Source organism: Crinia signifera, chromosome 12 (assembly GCF_055691185.1).
Source record: "Crinia signifera chromosome 12, ASM5569118v1, whole genome shotgun sequence".
Taxonomy (NCBI): Eukaryota; Metazoa; Chordata; class Amphibia; order Anura; family Myobatrachidae; genus Crinia; species Crinia signifera.
This window is the reverse complement of record NC_139228.1, coordinates 73266838-73282940: the sequence shown is the minus strand read 5'-3', so window position 1 is coordinate 73282940 and position 16103 is coordinate 73266838.

Genomic DNA, 16103 nt, shown 5'->3' with positions numbered 1-16103 from the left:
GGCTATAGGGGAACGTGGAACATATGTGGGGTGGCTTCTTGGCTGCCAGGCCTTTGCAACCACGCAAGCAGTGCTGTCTATGACTGCAATGTAGCAACAAACAAGAGTTATGGTGGGTCATTGAGCAGAACTCACCAAGCAAAAACATTTGATATTGCACTTGGACCCTCAGGACTCATCTAATATATTTAAGAGGTTATTTTGTGGCAAAACATATTTGTTAATAATCAATAAATAACAATGAGTGAAGGTAGCGCCATTGTTTAATATGTCATAAGAAGGTGGTCTTCTGTGGCGGTTAGAGTTTCAGTCATATTCTTTGTTACTGGAATTCAGTGTTGTATTTATGTTATGATGGCCATTGTGATGTTCTCTGTATGATATGGCAGTCACCTTGATGATTTCTGCAGTGTATGGCAGTCACTGATGCTCTCTGTATGATATGGCAGTCCCTGTGATGATTTCTGCAGTGTATGGCAGTCACTGATGCTCTCTGTATGATATGGCAGTCACTGTGATGATTTCTGCAGTGTATGGCAGTCACTGATGTTTTCTGTATTATATATATTATATGGCAGTCACTGTGATGATGTCTGCAGTGTATGGCAGTCACTGATGCTCTCTGTATGATATGGCAGTCACTGTGATGATGTCTGCAGTGTATGGCAGTCACTGATGCTCTCTGTATGATATGGCAGTCACTTTGATGATTTCTGCAGTGCATGGCAGTCACTGAGGCTCTCTTTATGATATGGCAGTCGCTGTGATGATTTCTGCAGTGTATGGCAGTCACTGTTGCTCTCTGTATGATATGGCAGTCCCTGTGATTATTTCTGCAGTGTATGGCAGTCACTGATGCTCTCTGTATGATATGGCAGTCCCTGTGATGATTTCTGCAGTGTATGGCAGTCACTGATGCTCTCTGTATGATATGGCAGTCACTGTGATAATTTCTGCAGTGTATGGCAGTCACTGATGTTTTCTGTATTATATATATTATATGGCAGTCACTGTGATGATGTCTGCAGTGTATGGCAGTCACTGATGCTCTCTGTATGATATGGCAGTCACTGTGATGATGTCTGCAGTGTATGGCAGTCACTGATGCTTTCTGTATGATATGGCAGTCACTTTGATGATTTCTGCAGTGCATGGCAGTCACTGAGGCTCTCTTTATGATATGGCAGTTGCTGTGATGATTTCTGCAGTGTATGGCAGTCACTGATGCTCTCTGTATGATATGGCAGCCGCTGTGATGATTTCTGCAGTGTATGGCAGTCACTGATGCTCTCTGTATGATATGGCAGTCACTGTGATGATATCTGCAGTGTATGGCAGTCACTGAGGCTCTCTGTATGATATGGTAGTCACTTTGATGATTTCTGCAGTGCATGGCAGTCACTGAGGCTCTCTTTATGATATGGCAGTCCCTGTGATGATTTCTGCAGTGTATGGCAGTCACTGATGCTCTCTGTATGATATGGCAGTCACTGTGATGATTTCTGCAGTGTATGGCAGTCACTGATGCTCTCTGTATTATATGGCAGTCACTGTGATGATTTCTTTAGTGTATGGCAGTCACTGATGTTTTCTGTATTATATATATTATATGGCAGTCACTGTGATGATTTCTGCAGTGTATGACAGTCATTAATATTCTCTGTATGATACAGTATGGTGGTCACTGTGATGATTTCTGCAGTGTATGGCAGTCACTGGTGCTCTATGTATGATATGGCAGTCACCGTGACGATTTCCCTAGTATATGGCAGTCGCTGATGCTCTCTCTATGATATAGCATTCATTGCAATGATTTCGTTATTGTGTATCTCTTTATTACATAATAGTCACTATGGCCCTTATTCTGATCGGTGCGGCCGGATCCGAATATGCGACCAGGACCGTGCGTGCGAAACCCCGCCTTCCATACGGATCGCCAACTCCGTCCGTACGCGCTAAGAAGCTGGCCGAACGGACCGCATGTGTATTTTTCACGGAATACGCCTCCTCCATCTCAGGTAACCTCCCCCATCATTCGATGGTCGCAGACCATCGAATGCAGGACCGAGTGGTCCACCAGCTCCCGCAACCTCAGACCACATGGACATTTTTCCGTCCAAAAGCAGGGATCTGGGTGGGCAGCTGACATCCGGCGATGTCATATGTCCGCCCCCTACACGTGCGTCACGGGGAACGCCCATGAAACGCGGGGCGTATGCATATGGTAATGAGCCCAAATAGCCCTTCACACCCCTCTCCACCCCCTGTTCGGAGTGTTCACATTTCACATGCGCAGACACAAAACATCGGCGGCACGAACGCACGCGGATATTACCGCACCAATCAGAATAAGGGCCTATGTTGTATTCTGCAGTATACGGTAATCACTGTGGTGCCCTTAACATTGGATAATGGGTGTGATTCTGGTTAGCTTGGGAAGCTGTGAAGCTGATGAAACAATGCCAAGGGAGGAGGAGAAAAAAGAAATACTCTGGGTGGGGGCACCCTTATATAACAGGTCAAAAGTTTGTTTTTATTGTTTAAGATTTAGCTTTTATTAGGTATGCTCTAAAACAGGGGTGGCCAAACCGGTCCTCGAGACCTACCAACGGTCCACGTTTTCCAGGTTACCTAGCTGGTGCACAGCTGTAATCATTACCAACTGTCACATTTTAAAACCTGCTGCATTCATTCCTACTAGAGATCCACAGGTTGCCTGGAAAACATGCACCGTTGGTAGATCTTGAGGACAGGTTTGGCCACACCTGTTTTAAAATAATGGTATGCTGGTTCTTGTCCCTGGTTCATTTAAAAAGCGCAGCAAAAGTGTGAGAATTGATATGGAGACTCTCACTGAACAGAGTGTAACTTTATAAGTGATCCTCATTTATCCCATAATTGGTAAGTAGGTAAGAATATGACCACTGGTAGAAACCAGTGGTTACCTGGGAGACCTGACCGGTTGGTAGTGGGAAGCCGGGATGTGGTCAGCTGCTGTATCGAGAAGGGTTAGCACTCGCCGCTTCCTGCTGGTATCCCTGCCTGGAATGTGCCGGTCACATGTGTGCACCACGTGACACGGCGGAATCCCTCTGACTTACGTTTCGCTACGCTTGGTCACCTCCTCCGTGACCATCGAATGATTTTTCCTAGTCCAGCCCACGTTTCCATGGGTGATCCCTGTCCATGCCGCCATCTGCCCCGCCGCCATCCGTAACAGACCATGCGCATGCACAGTCCCAAAAACATTGGGACGGGGCGGAACTTGCAGTACTGCGAGTCAATCAGAATTACCCACAATGTTCATTGGGATGATATCTGCATTGTGGCCCTCATTCTGGTTGACTCATGTCAACATTTTGCTTGTGTCTACCCTTTGGCTACCTTGCCCTAATGCATGTCGACTTTTTCCACGTGTCGATCTTTTGACTGTCAACCAATAGTGGTCGACCTTTTGACTGTTGACCTAGACACTGCCGACCTATGACCGCATACCGAATTTACATTGTTAATTTGATTTTCTGGCCGTTGTGTCGGAGAGGGCATTTAAAGAGTTAAATCCTCAGATTTCTTAGGAGCCGATTCAGACCAGTTCATCACAGGCCGAATTGACCCCCGATCTGGGGTTTTTGCGTGCGCATGCGCAAACCCTGGGACGTAATGGATCTGGCGAGTTTCAAACCCGCTCTATAGTAGGAGGAATGGGGGCGGGCTGGGGGAGGAAGCAGTAGTGCCTATTCCTGCTTAGGACAGGAAGCTGAAGTCACATGACGCCAGCGCCCGCCCCGAATTCGGCGATCTGCGGCCATAATAAAAGTATTTCTTGACTAACTTTTATTAGCGAACAGGTGAAAAATCATTTGACAGCGAGCGACCATGTGTACACATTCCCTCGCAGGGGATACGCGCGGTGGGAGGGACAGGCATTCAGCGGGTGTCATTTACCTGCTCGCTAGGCTGCAAACATACGCAGCCTTGCAGACTAGTCTGAAACAGGCCCTTAAACTGGTAGATATTGAAGGTTCCAAATCACAAAAGATCATTTGGTAAAATAAAAATAGAAAATGTAACAGTTCAGTATCTCGTTGTGCACCGAGCACAGCGGCGATGCCCCGGCCTTACTGCTCACCGGTTGCGCTCCCTCCCCCAGGCCACGTGTGATTAATCACATAGGTACCAAACGTTTCTTACTGAGATCAGCAGGATGTAAAGCCCATTACCAGGCTGAGTCGCAGGCCAGAGGCAGCGGATACCTGTGATGCGCTTAGGCCTTTGGTACTACTGACACAGGACATAAATCAAACAAATAAAAAAAAGTACAAGGGGATAGGGATAGATAATTGGAACTCACATCTGTAGTCAATAGACTGGGAGCTGGGGGACTTGGGTATGGAAAATAAGAAGTGGATTAATAAATTGCAGCAGTAAAGGGTGAGGATACATGGTACCTACTTAGACCTTTGGCTATCCTAATATATCATAATAATTCTATTCATTTTATAAACCCGTGACTATATTTTGTTAGAATTCAAGATTAACAGATATAAGGTGGTGAAATTTAATAGGGTGAGAGAATCAGAAAGTGGGAGATTTGGTAAGAAATCTCCATTGTTTTTTTTTTTTTAAGGCGGCAATCATTTACACTGCAAAATCAAACTGTTTTTTCAGCGTACTGTAAATGATTGCCGCTTTATAAAAACTCACTTTCTGATTCTCTCATCCTATTACATTTCACCCAAAGCATTTACTCATACCTCCCAACTGTGAAATTTCCCCAAGTGGGACGTGCCATACCAAAGGACTGTCTGCTTCAGACAAGGGGTGGGGCTGTTGGATGAGGGGGTGAGGCTTTGGATGGATGGGGCAGGGTTGAGTGCTGTGACTCCCGTTTTTGGCACTTTTGGGGGCATGCCCAATGCTCCCAGAGTCCCCTACTCCTTTTCTAGAACTGACGTGTTCATGAGATTTATTCAGAGCAGAGCAATTGTGTTCACTGGCTGCCCCAAGCATCTACCCCCCCCCCCTCCCTCCTGCAGGACACTGCGACCCATGGGAGGGACTGCAGTAGGACAGCTTCCAGTTAGTGAATCTGTCCCGCTCTAATCGGGACAGTTGAGAGGTATGATTTACTTACTGCCAAAGGTGTAGCTACCATAGGTGCAGCAGGTAGTGTGGTATAATTTGTAAGGGGCCTTACTGTGTGGGGCATAAAATGTTCTCAGGGACATTACTGTGTGGGATAAAATCTGATGTCAAGGGTAAAACTGTTGGGCATTACAGTCTATGAGGCACAATATGGTGTAAGGGTTACTATTGTGTGGGGCATAATAAGGTGTAAGGGGCACTTAATGCTATAAGTGGAATTATTGTGTGTGGCATAATGTGTAAGTGGCTTTTCAGTGTGTGGCATCATCTGTAAGTAGCATTTTGATGTGTGGTATAATGTGTAAGGGGCATTACGGTGTGTGGTATAATGTGTAAGGGACATCACGGTGTGGTCATAATGTATAAGGGGCATTGCTACAACAAGAACAAATTAGGTAAGGGGCATGAATCCGGGGCGTAAAGTAGTCTTTTCCAGCAAGACCCACGCCCCTATGTTCCTCGTCTTACAGTATACCTCTCTGCATATAACATTTCCAGCTTTTCCTTGTATGGTCTGTTATTTAACCACAAAACGAGGGTGAGAAAGAGAGACTAGAAGTTAACTTCCAAACTTCACCCACAGCGAGTTATACAGCGCGATTGTTTCTTTGTGCCAGAGGAACACTGAAGTTAGATATACACAGCAAGCACCTTCACATCTCAGCCATAAATAAGTAAAAACAAGGGCGCACTGGCACCTGCAAGGAAAGATTCATACTGTCCCTCTTCTTCCAATATGCATTATATCAAACATAAGCCTGTCAGTAGTTTGGGCTTGTCTGGCTCAATAATTCAAAACATGGCCTTCTCCTTAACAAGCTTGAGCGTCTATGACAAAATGCTGAAAAGAGGGAAAATATTGGTCTTTGCTGTGAATCACCAGCCAGAAAACACTTTTACCTCTTTGCAGGTGGCGACGAGGCGAGGGGAACTACAGCAGAATGCTGCACAATTTTGCATTGGAGCAGCTCATTGCGCTAATCTTCAAAGCTCCCATGAGAGCGTCTGCAAGACCAGCATTTGCCTCAGGGGCACTTTAATATGAGGAGGAGACCCGCGTACAGCCTCCTCTGTTCCGCCTTCTCCTCTCTGTCAGCTGCAGCACCCCGCCGCACTTAGGCCCTGATTTTAATTGACTCAATACTCGGCGTGTTCCCACGGGGGACTGATGTTTAAGCTCTGCGCATGTGCATATTCTCATAGGCGCATCTGCAAGGCTCCTGTGCGGCTGCCTCTGCATGACTTGCGTAGTCGGCATGTCGCTTGCACAGGGGGGGGAGGGGAGGAGGCGTTATAAATAAGGCTCGCTAAGCAGTGTATTACCGTTACCGGCGCGCCCGCATTGTCCTTGGAACCGGGGATACCGCTGAAGATGAATCCGATGGCCGCCATGGACACCGGTGGATGAGATGACTATGAAAATAGGTGCGGTGGGGGGGACAAAAACAAAAAATCCCTACTGTTTTTGTAATATTTTGGATTTGGGATATCCAGATAAGCAGGGCCGGTGCAAGGCACCGGAGCGCCCCAGGCAAGTCGGGGTCACCCCTGACCGCAGGTACCACTGCCGCACGGACACCCCTGACCGCAGGTACCACTGCTGCACGGACACCCCTGACCGCTCCAGCAAGTTTTTTCCACAGCTCGCTGGGGGTGAGGGGCGAACTGCTGCCCTCCAGGTGCCGGCGCCCTAGGCAAATGCCTAGAGCTGCCTAGTGGTGGCGCCGGCCCTGCAGATAAGGGATACGCAACCTGTATATATAATTGTATTTTTTTTTTTTTTCACAAATTTGGAAAATAATACATTTTTTAATTACAGGACAGTTTATCACAGAAGGGGAAGATAAATACTAACGTAATGAAACAATATAAGATGCAATCTGTTTTAGAAGCTCGTCAGTTTTTACCTCAGGCTACAGCAACAATAAAAAAACAGTTCCCAGTGTTTGTCTAATGTAAGAATATAAATAGTTTGTGTTGGATGAGGCAGCTTGCGCTATTGCTATAACATGGCGGCTGTGGGGAAGTATCCGGCTGCAGTGGTGATGTATTATGTTAATGAAGACAACTACAGTCTAAATATTCACTGTTAGATTACAATTGCGGCATTGTTAGGGTAACCTTGCTTGATTAACAGAACTTTAAAGCATATCATTAAAACATTTCCAATTTAATTATGTTCAAATTAATTATCTTTTCACACCACTTGTTATCCACAGCTAATTTCGTTTTTTCAGTGTCAACCTGGCGGTATGCGGTGCCTGGGTCGACACAGCAAAAGGTAGACCTGCATTGGGTTGGCAACTGAAGGTTGAAATGAATTATGTCAACACAGGAAATAGGTTGATGTGCCTAAGGTCGAAATGTGTGGAAGGTCGACACAAGCATTAGGTCGACAATGGCTAGGTCGACTGTCAAAAGGTTAACGTGGGGTTTTCACCTTTTTTTGAGTCGACATGAGCTGACAGGCTGTATTTCATGCCCAACCATCCACACTAACGTTGACACTTAAACAGTGTCCATGGCCACTATGTCGACATTTGGGACAAAAAAGTGAAAAACCCATTTTGATGTTTTGACTATCGATCTAGCCATTGTTGACCTAATGATTGTGTCGATCTTTCTTCCATGTCAAACATAGGCATGTTGACCTTCAGTGGTCAACCCAATGCACGTCGATTTAAAATGAAATGACCCATTACCGAACATAGGTAACTTAATCCTCAGTCAGTTTGATATGATCATCTGTGCTCAAGCACGGATGTCTTTAAAACCTGCAGTGTCAGGGTGCCATGAGGCAGGAGCATCACCTCTATGGGCAGTATTCAATGAAAATATTCTCCGTGCACGGCGAGCATTTTTTTTTTGCTCGCCGTGCACTCTCCGTGTTCCGGAGGGCTCGCTGCCACTCCTGCTCCCACTATTCAACGTTTTTAAGACTCGCCGCCACTCGCGGCGAGTCTTAACCCCTGCAGCGGACGAGCGTCCGCGGCAGGGAGCTGTCAGGGAGCCGGGGGACGTAGCAGCCAAGAGAGATTAAAGTCTCTCTTGGCTGCTGCAGGGGATATGGGGTGGGGAGCAGGGCTCCCCTGGACCCAGGCAGCACAGGCTGCCCCCCCTATAGCCAGCGGGGGACCCAGTATTCACTGTACCCGAATGTGCTTCGGGTGCAGTGAATATATGAATATCTAATGAGCGGCTCGAGCGCTCCGGCCCCCTGCTGGCTGCACTGTGTAAAAAAAAAAAAAAAAAAAAAAAATGTAAAAAAATATTTTTTTAAAAATTAAATATATATTCATGTGCTATAGGCACATGAATAAAAATAACATGGCCCTTCACAGAAAAAAAAACCTGATTTTTTGACACCAAAATTAAAAAAAACACCCTTTTAGTTTAAAAGTTCACATTCCTGCTCTCCATCAAAAGATGGAGAATTTCTACACGGAGAGAGACGGCGAGAATCACTTAGAAAGACGGAGAATATTTCACATTGAATAGGGTGGCTCGCCTTTGGAGAAAAAAAACCTCTCTCCACCGCGTGAAAAGCACAAACTCTCCAGAAATCACAGCGAATTTTTCTCATTGAATACTGCCCTATGTGACATCCAGTAAGGAAGAAATACCCCATGCGCACGTCAGATGCACCAAAGGGAGGCATGGTCTTCTAGAAGGGGGTGTTGCCTCCCTGTTATCACCCCGTGGTGATGCTGGACTGCTCCTGAAGACTGTCTGCAGAGCTGGCTCCTACAACGTGACAGGAGCCAAGTGCGGCATGTAATTTTACAGTGCAGCATCTGGCTCATATCACTGGGGAGGGGCCGGAAGTTTGGAGTCGTACATTGCGGGTGATAACCGGGTGCTGCCTGTAAAGGTTGGTGGAGACAACAGGCCCAATCGAGACCCGATCGCTGCTATGGAAATACGTACAGCAGCCGTTTATCGATATACTGCGGATGTGTATGGGTCGCAATGCGCTTGTGCAACACCTGCTAGCAAAGAAATCCCACTACTTCTTTCCTTTGCTAGCCATTCCCAAGGTGACGGACAGGAAGGAGGCCGGGGTGGTAGCAGGACATTTCATGGGAGTGACAGAAAAAAACACAGGCATGACACTAGGCATGGCTAGGAAAAGGCAGCCTGTTGGGGGAGGGTGTGTGATGTCAGCTTCGCACCGGATAGGTCTGTATTCATCGCAGCCGCACAGGAAGTCTCTGTCTCCTGCGAGAAGTAGTAACCAGTGTAAAAATCATCTGATGCATTTAGATATTTTCACTCAGCTGCGGAGTCTTTGCTAACCGTACACATCTATTTGCGTAGTGAGCACGTCAGTTTGCAAGGTGGGATTTCAGTAAAAGGGGAACTAAACCCCCGTGCACACGGGGCGACGGGGGTGCCGGTGCTGAGTGTCAAGCACAGAACGCTCAGCACACATCGCTGCACAGCCGCGATGCACCCGCGATGTGTGCCGAGCAAAACACTGCGATCAGCATGCACTGTCTATCCTTGCGGGCGATGAGTGGGACCGCGCATCGCCAACGCTATACCCTGTACACATGGAGCGATCCGGGCTTACTTTTTAAGCGATTTAGTCCAATTTCCCCCGTGTGTATGGGCCTTTACCAGTGGCGGCTCGTACCTTCTTGGGGGAGGGAGGCTGCCTCTTGCCGCAGGTGGGGTACCGGGATGCAGGCTCCCCATTCCCCTGTTGCCGCTGCTGCTGCCTCTCCTCCCGGTCGGGTCCCCGGCGCCTGTACTATGATGACAGTTGCCGAAATTGGGGCAAGCGCAGTACAATCATCTGTACTGCGCATGCGGCCAGCTTCTATGGGCCCATAGAAGGGAATCATGGTGCCTGTGCAATACAAATGACCGGCACCGGGACTGGCGCGTGCACAGTACCGATGTAGGTACAGTACTGCGCATGTGCACCATGGGGGGGGGGGGGGCAAATGGCAGATGTGGAATGTGGTCCAGCTAATGTGGAAAGGGGGAAAGAAAGTTCACAGTAAGGGGGGATTTAGCATGGCTTGGTAGGCAGAGTAAATTTGCTGCTACCTGAGCAGTTAAACGCCACCCGCCGGGCAAGTGAACGCCCCCCCCTTTGCCGAGTGAATGTCCGCATCGCTGACAGATCCATTTGGATGCGGCTGTACGGGTGACAAATCCTACGATGATCGCCGACCATCGAAGGATTTTTCAGCTGCTCGCAGATAGAAGTCAGTCTGATCTGACTTGTATCTGGGCCGGAGATGGCCGAACAGGGGGGCGGGAGCTGATGACATGTGACATAAGCCGCTCGCCTCATACAGGCTTCGCCACACCTGCATCCACATGGGGACTCCCAGCGTGTTTTTGGTCGCATCCACCATTTTCGTGGGCACGCCCAGGAAACTCTGGGCTCCCCATGCACCGGGATACGGTCACTAGGTCAACATGCATGAAGGTCGACATGACTGAAGGTCGACATGGGTTAAGTCAATGGGGTCATTAGGTCGACACAAGCATTAGGTCGATATGGGGAAGGTCAACAGTCAAAAGGTAGACATGGGGTTTTTCACATTATTGGGGGGAACCGACATGTGCCGACAGGCGATATTTCATGCCCTACCATCCACTAGGGCGTGGAGGGAGAACAAAATAGTGTGCCGAGCATGGCGAGCCATGCGAGGGGAGGCGGCGCTACTTTTTAGTGTCCATGTCGACTGTGACGATATTCGGGTAAAAAAACGTGAAAAAGCCAATGTCGACCTTGACAGTTGAACTTCCCCATGTCAACCTAATGCTTGCGTCAACCTAATGACCCTGTCAACCTAACCAATGTCGACCTTCAGTCATGTCACCGTTCTTGGTGGACCTAATGCTTGTAGACCTAGTTTTTGTCTATCCAATGATCCCATTCCCATGCACCATCCCCCTTTCCACCCACTGCCTACACCCCCAACCCTGTGGGAATGCCTGAATCACCCTCTAAATCCATTTCCCCTCTGGGTATGCAATATTCGCTACGTCATCCCCCATTATCATGCCCTATATATCATTTTTATTTTTTTAGTTCTCATTTTGTGTTTTAATTTCGTTTACTGCTTTGTCTCTCTGGGCTTCTGAGCAGTTTTATGGCATGTTTGGCGTTGATTTGCTGTTTCATATTACAAGGGGGAAATGTTAAACGTGTCCTTGCTTAGTTTGATAAAAAGTCACAAGTACAAATAGTTCCTTCCAGCTCCGGGATCTTTATAGTGTTCAAGGTAAACAGACCCACAGGGGCGTACGCAAAATAATACACCAGGAATATAAGTGTTGATTGAAGATCCTATACAAATATCTTAAGGTACAAGCTGGGGAATTACACATTAGCGCTAATGAGAAATCTCTTCTAACGTTTGTAAAATAAAGACCCCTGTGGATGAGATTTAGTTCGGTCTGCTCATTAAAATCGACGTGATATAATTTCTCATTATTCTCTAATGAGCTGCAAATTAGGGCTTTACAATGTAAATGCCCAACATTTCCTTCCCTCTCTGTTGTGTTACTGTCATTCTGTTCTATGAATGTAGGAGCGTCAGCCACAACCTGCTGTCTGCTCTGCAGTCACCACGTGCTCCTTCCAATTTAGGAGTTGTGGGAAACTTTCGAGAATGATAAATTGGATAAGTTGCCCATAAAGCTGATCGGTTGGTATGGAAAACTTTTCTAATACGCTTGTACTGATTTATATTTTGTTCTCTGCACTTGGGGGTATCTGATATGGGCAACTTCTCCACTAGCATTAGCCTGAGGCTAAAGCTGGGTACACATATATACAATCGTTGGGCCGCTCTTCCGTTCTGGGTCGAATGGCCGTTCGATTGTATAGTTGTGTACGCTGTCCCGATTCCTTCTGTACGATCGATAAACGGACAAAAGCGGTCTTATCCGTCCATTCTCGGTCGGTCAAAGGTTCAGTGCTGTTTAATATTCAAGACAGGTTTAGGGGGGAGTCGGGGGGAAGGGATCAGAACAGTCGCACAGGTTCAGCTATAACAATAATTTTAGAGATTACCCTCATGTATTTTTTTATTATGATGTACAGTACTTCAAACAATGGAGGGTGTGCTACCACTGGACACAAGTTAATTATAGCAACAAGGAAAGGAAAGAATGTCACTATGTGGTGCACAAGGAGGTTGACTTAATCTAAAATCTAACTTTTATTAGGATTTTCTAAAATAGTAGCGAAGTATAAGACACAAACATCACAGAACATGAAACATAGAGTGATTTTAGTAAGGATAATATATCCTAATAGGTGTGACTGCAATACTTTTCTCCCCTTATTAGACTGGTTTATAAGATGTCAGTCTCCACGTCTGTATAAATTCAATCGGTGCCTGGAGACTGTTAAAGCCGAGTCTGCCCACTCTCTCCAAGCTTTATTTAGCTGTATGGAGTGTGCGCCCGCTTGTCAATCAGTGGTGGGTCCCGGGTTGGGGATCCACTGGACACGCCCGGCCAGGAACGCAGTGCTTGATGTCAGCACTATCCTGGAACCGGTCAAACGGGCTCTAACCCCCGGCGTACTACTCCTAGACGCCGCGGCTTAAACCTGTATCACAGCAGGAGGCGATCCGCGGCTCCGTGCGGTTGCGGCAAAACGGTGGTCTGAATGTGATAGTGGCAGCTCACATCGGACACCGCCCGCATACCAGCACTGGAGAACGGATCCCCAACCCGGGACCCGCCACTGATTGACAAGCGGGCGCACACTCCATACAGCTAAATAAAGCTTGGAGAGAGTGGGCAGACTCGGCTTTAACAGTCTCCAGGCACCGATTGAATTTATACAGACGTGGAGACTGACATCTAATAAACCAGTCTAATAAGGGGAGAAAAGTATTGCAGTCACACCTATTAGGATATATTATCCTTTTTAAAATCACTCTATGTTTCATGTTCTGTGATGTTTGTGTCTTATACTTCGCTACTATTTTAGAAAATCCTAATAAAAGTTAGATTTTAGATTAAGTCAACCTTCTTGTGCACCACATAGTGACATTCTTTCCTTTCCTTGTTGCTGTTTAATATTCATCCGACAGGACAGGCCCATATCGGAACAAAAGTGCAGTGTGTACGCACGTTCGATCGATATGCTGGCCGTTCTTGCGACTATACTGCCAAAACTGGAACGCCCATGTGGACATTCCATAGCTGCATGATCTCACCTACAGTACAGCATGTAAACAAGAAGCGTTCACCTCCAGGGGCCAGACATATGGCAAACTGCTAAATAGGCGGGGTACGTGTCTAAATTAGTCAGCCGGCAGAGTGACTAGGGCAAACTGCTATATAGGCGGGGTACGCATCTAAATTAGTCAGCCGGCAGGGTGACTAGGGCAAACTGCTATATAGACAGGGTACGCATCTAAATTAGTCAGCCGGCAGGGTGACTAGGGCAAACTGCTATATAGACGGGGTACGTGTCTAAATTAGTCAGCCGGCAGGGTGACTAGGGCAAACTTCTATATAGACGGGGTACGTGTCTAAATTAGTCAGCCGGCAGGGTGACTAGGGCAAACTTCTATATAGACGGGGTTCGTGTCTAAATTAGTCAGCCGGCAGGGTGACTAGGGCAAACTGCTATATAGACGGGGTACACGTCTAAATTAGTCAGCCGGCAGGGTGACTAGGGCAAACTTCTATATAGACGGGGTACGTGTCTAAATTAGTCAGCCGGCAGGGTGACTAGGGCAAACTGCTATATAGACGGGGTACGTGTCTAAATTAGTCAGCCGGCAGGGTGACTAGGGCAAACTGCTATATAGACGGGGTACGTGTCTAAATTAGTCAGCCGGCAGGGTGACTAGGGCAAACTGCTATATAGATGGGGTACGTGTCTAAATTAGTCAGCCGGCAGGGTGACTAGGGCAAACTGCTATATAGACGGGGTACGTGTCTAAATTAGTCAGCCGGCAGGGTGACTAGGGCAAACTGCTATATAGACGGGGTACGCGTTTAAATTAGTCAGCCGGCAGGGTGACTAGGGAAAACTGCTATATAGATGGGGTAAGTGTTTAAATTAGTCAGCCGGCAGGGTGACTAGGGAAAACTGCTATATAGATGGGGTACGTGTCTAAATTAGTCAGCCGGCAGGGTGACTAGGGCAAACTTCTATATAGACGGGGTACGTGTCTAAATTAGTCAGCCGGCAGGGTGACTAGGGCAAACTGCTATATAGACGGGGTACGCGTTTAAATTAGTCAGCCGGCAGGGTGACTAGGGAAAACTGCTATATAGATGGGGTAAGTGTTTAAATTAGTCAGCCGGCAGGGTGACTAGGGCAAACTGCTATATAGACGGGGTACGTGTCTAAATTAGTCAGCCGGCAGGGTGACTAGGGCAAACTTCTATATAGACGGGGTACGTGTCTAAATTAGTCAGCCGGCAGGGTGACTAGGGCAAACTGCTATATAGACGGGGTACGCGTTTAAATTAGTCAGCCGGCAGGGTGACTAGGGAAAACTGCTATATAGATGGGGTAAGTGTTTAAATTAGTCAGCCGGCAGGGTGACTAGGGCAAACTGCTATATAGATGGGGTACGTGTCTAAATTAGTCAGCCGGCAGGGTGACTAGGGCAAACTTCTATATAGACGGGGTACGTGTCTAAATTAGTCAGCCGGCAGGGTGACTAGGGCAAACTGCTATATAGACGGGGTACGCGTTTAAATTAGTCAGCCGGCAGGGTGACTAGGGAAAACTGCTATATAGATGGGGTAAGTGTTTAAATTAGTCAGCCGGCAGGGTGACTAGGGCAAACTGCTATATAGACGGGGTACGTGTCTAAATTAGTCAGCCGGCAGGGTGACTAGGGCAAACTGCTATATAGACGGGGTACGCGTCTAAATTAGTCAGCCGGCAGGGTGACTAGGGCAAACTGCTATATAGACGGGGTACGCGTTTAAATTAGTCAGCCGGCAGGGTGACTAGGGAAAACTGCTATATAGACGGGGTACACGTCTAAATTAGTCAGCCGGCAGGGTGACTAGGGCAAACTGCTATATAGATGGGGTAAGTGTTTAAATTAGTCAGCCGGCAGGGTGACTAGGGCAAACTGCTATATAGACGGGGTACGTGTCTAAATTAGTCAGCTGGCAGGGTGACTAGGGCAAACTGCTATATAGAATGGGGTAAGTGTTTAAATTAGTCAGCCGGAAGGGTGACTAGGGCTAACTGCTATATAGACGGGGTACGTGTCTAAATTAGTCAGCCGGCAGACTGGTGTTTGTGGACGGTCGGTCGCGTGTATGGTCGATTGAACGCTCACAAGAAAACAGGGATTGTATAGATGTGTACCCAGCTTAATTCTGATAAGTACTAGACCCATGATTGTTTAATGAAATGTATCTATTCCTATTGGTTCTACTTCATTGTTTATTAGACATGGATTGTCCAACTACTAAAGCCAGTACACAAAGAGTGGTGTAACATATATACACTTTTCGAATTGCCACAACAGGGCAAATATCCTGATTTTAAAATCCACCGAATCAGCAAATAAGACCCTAAATGAAGGTGAAATCCGTATTTTTGAATTTATGAATTTCAGTGCGATTGCACGTACAATGTATATGGAAAAAACTTTGCTGAAAGGGAACCATTTATGAATTCAGGAACCCAGCAGGGTAGAATATCCACCTTCCTGGTAAAAGATCTATCATTAATATATAAGGTCTCATTTTCATGATCATTTATTGAACACGTCTATTTTGTTGAAAAACAACTCGTTAACCCCTGAAGAAGTCTCGTCTGAGACTAAACAAATTGGTTGATTCAGCTAGTCAACATCAATTATACACTGAAAAAAATCTTCATTGAATTTTACCCTCTGAAATAAAGAGACTTTTAATCAAATTTATTTTATGGACTTTGTCTGTACATGTCATTTGAAAGAGCAACCGAAACACGGTTGAAAAATCTATTGGGA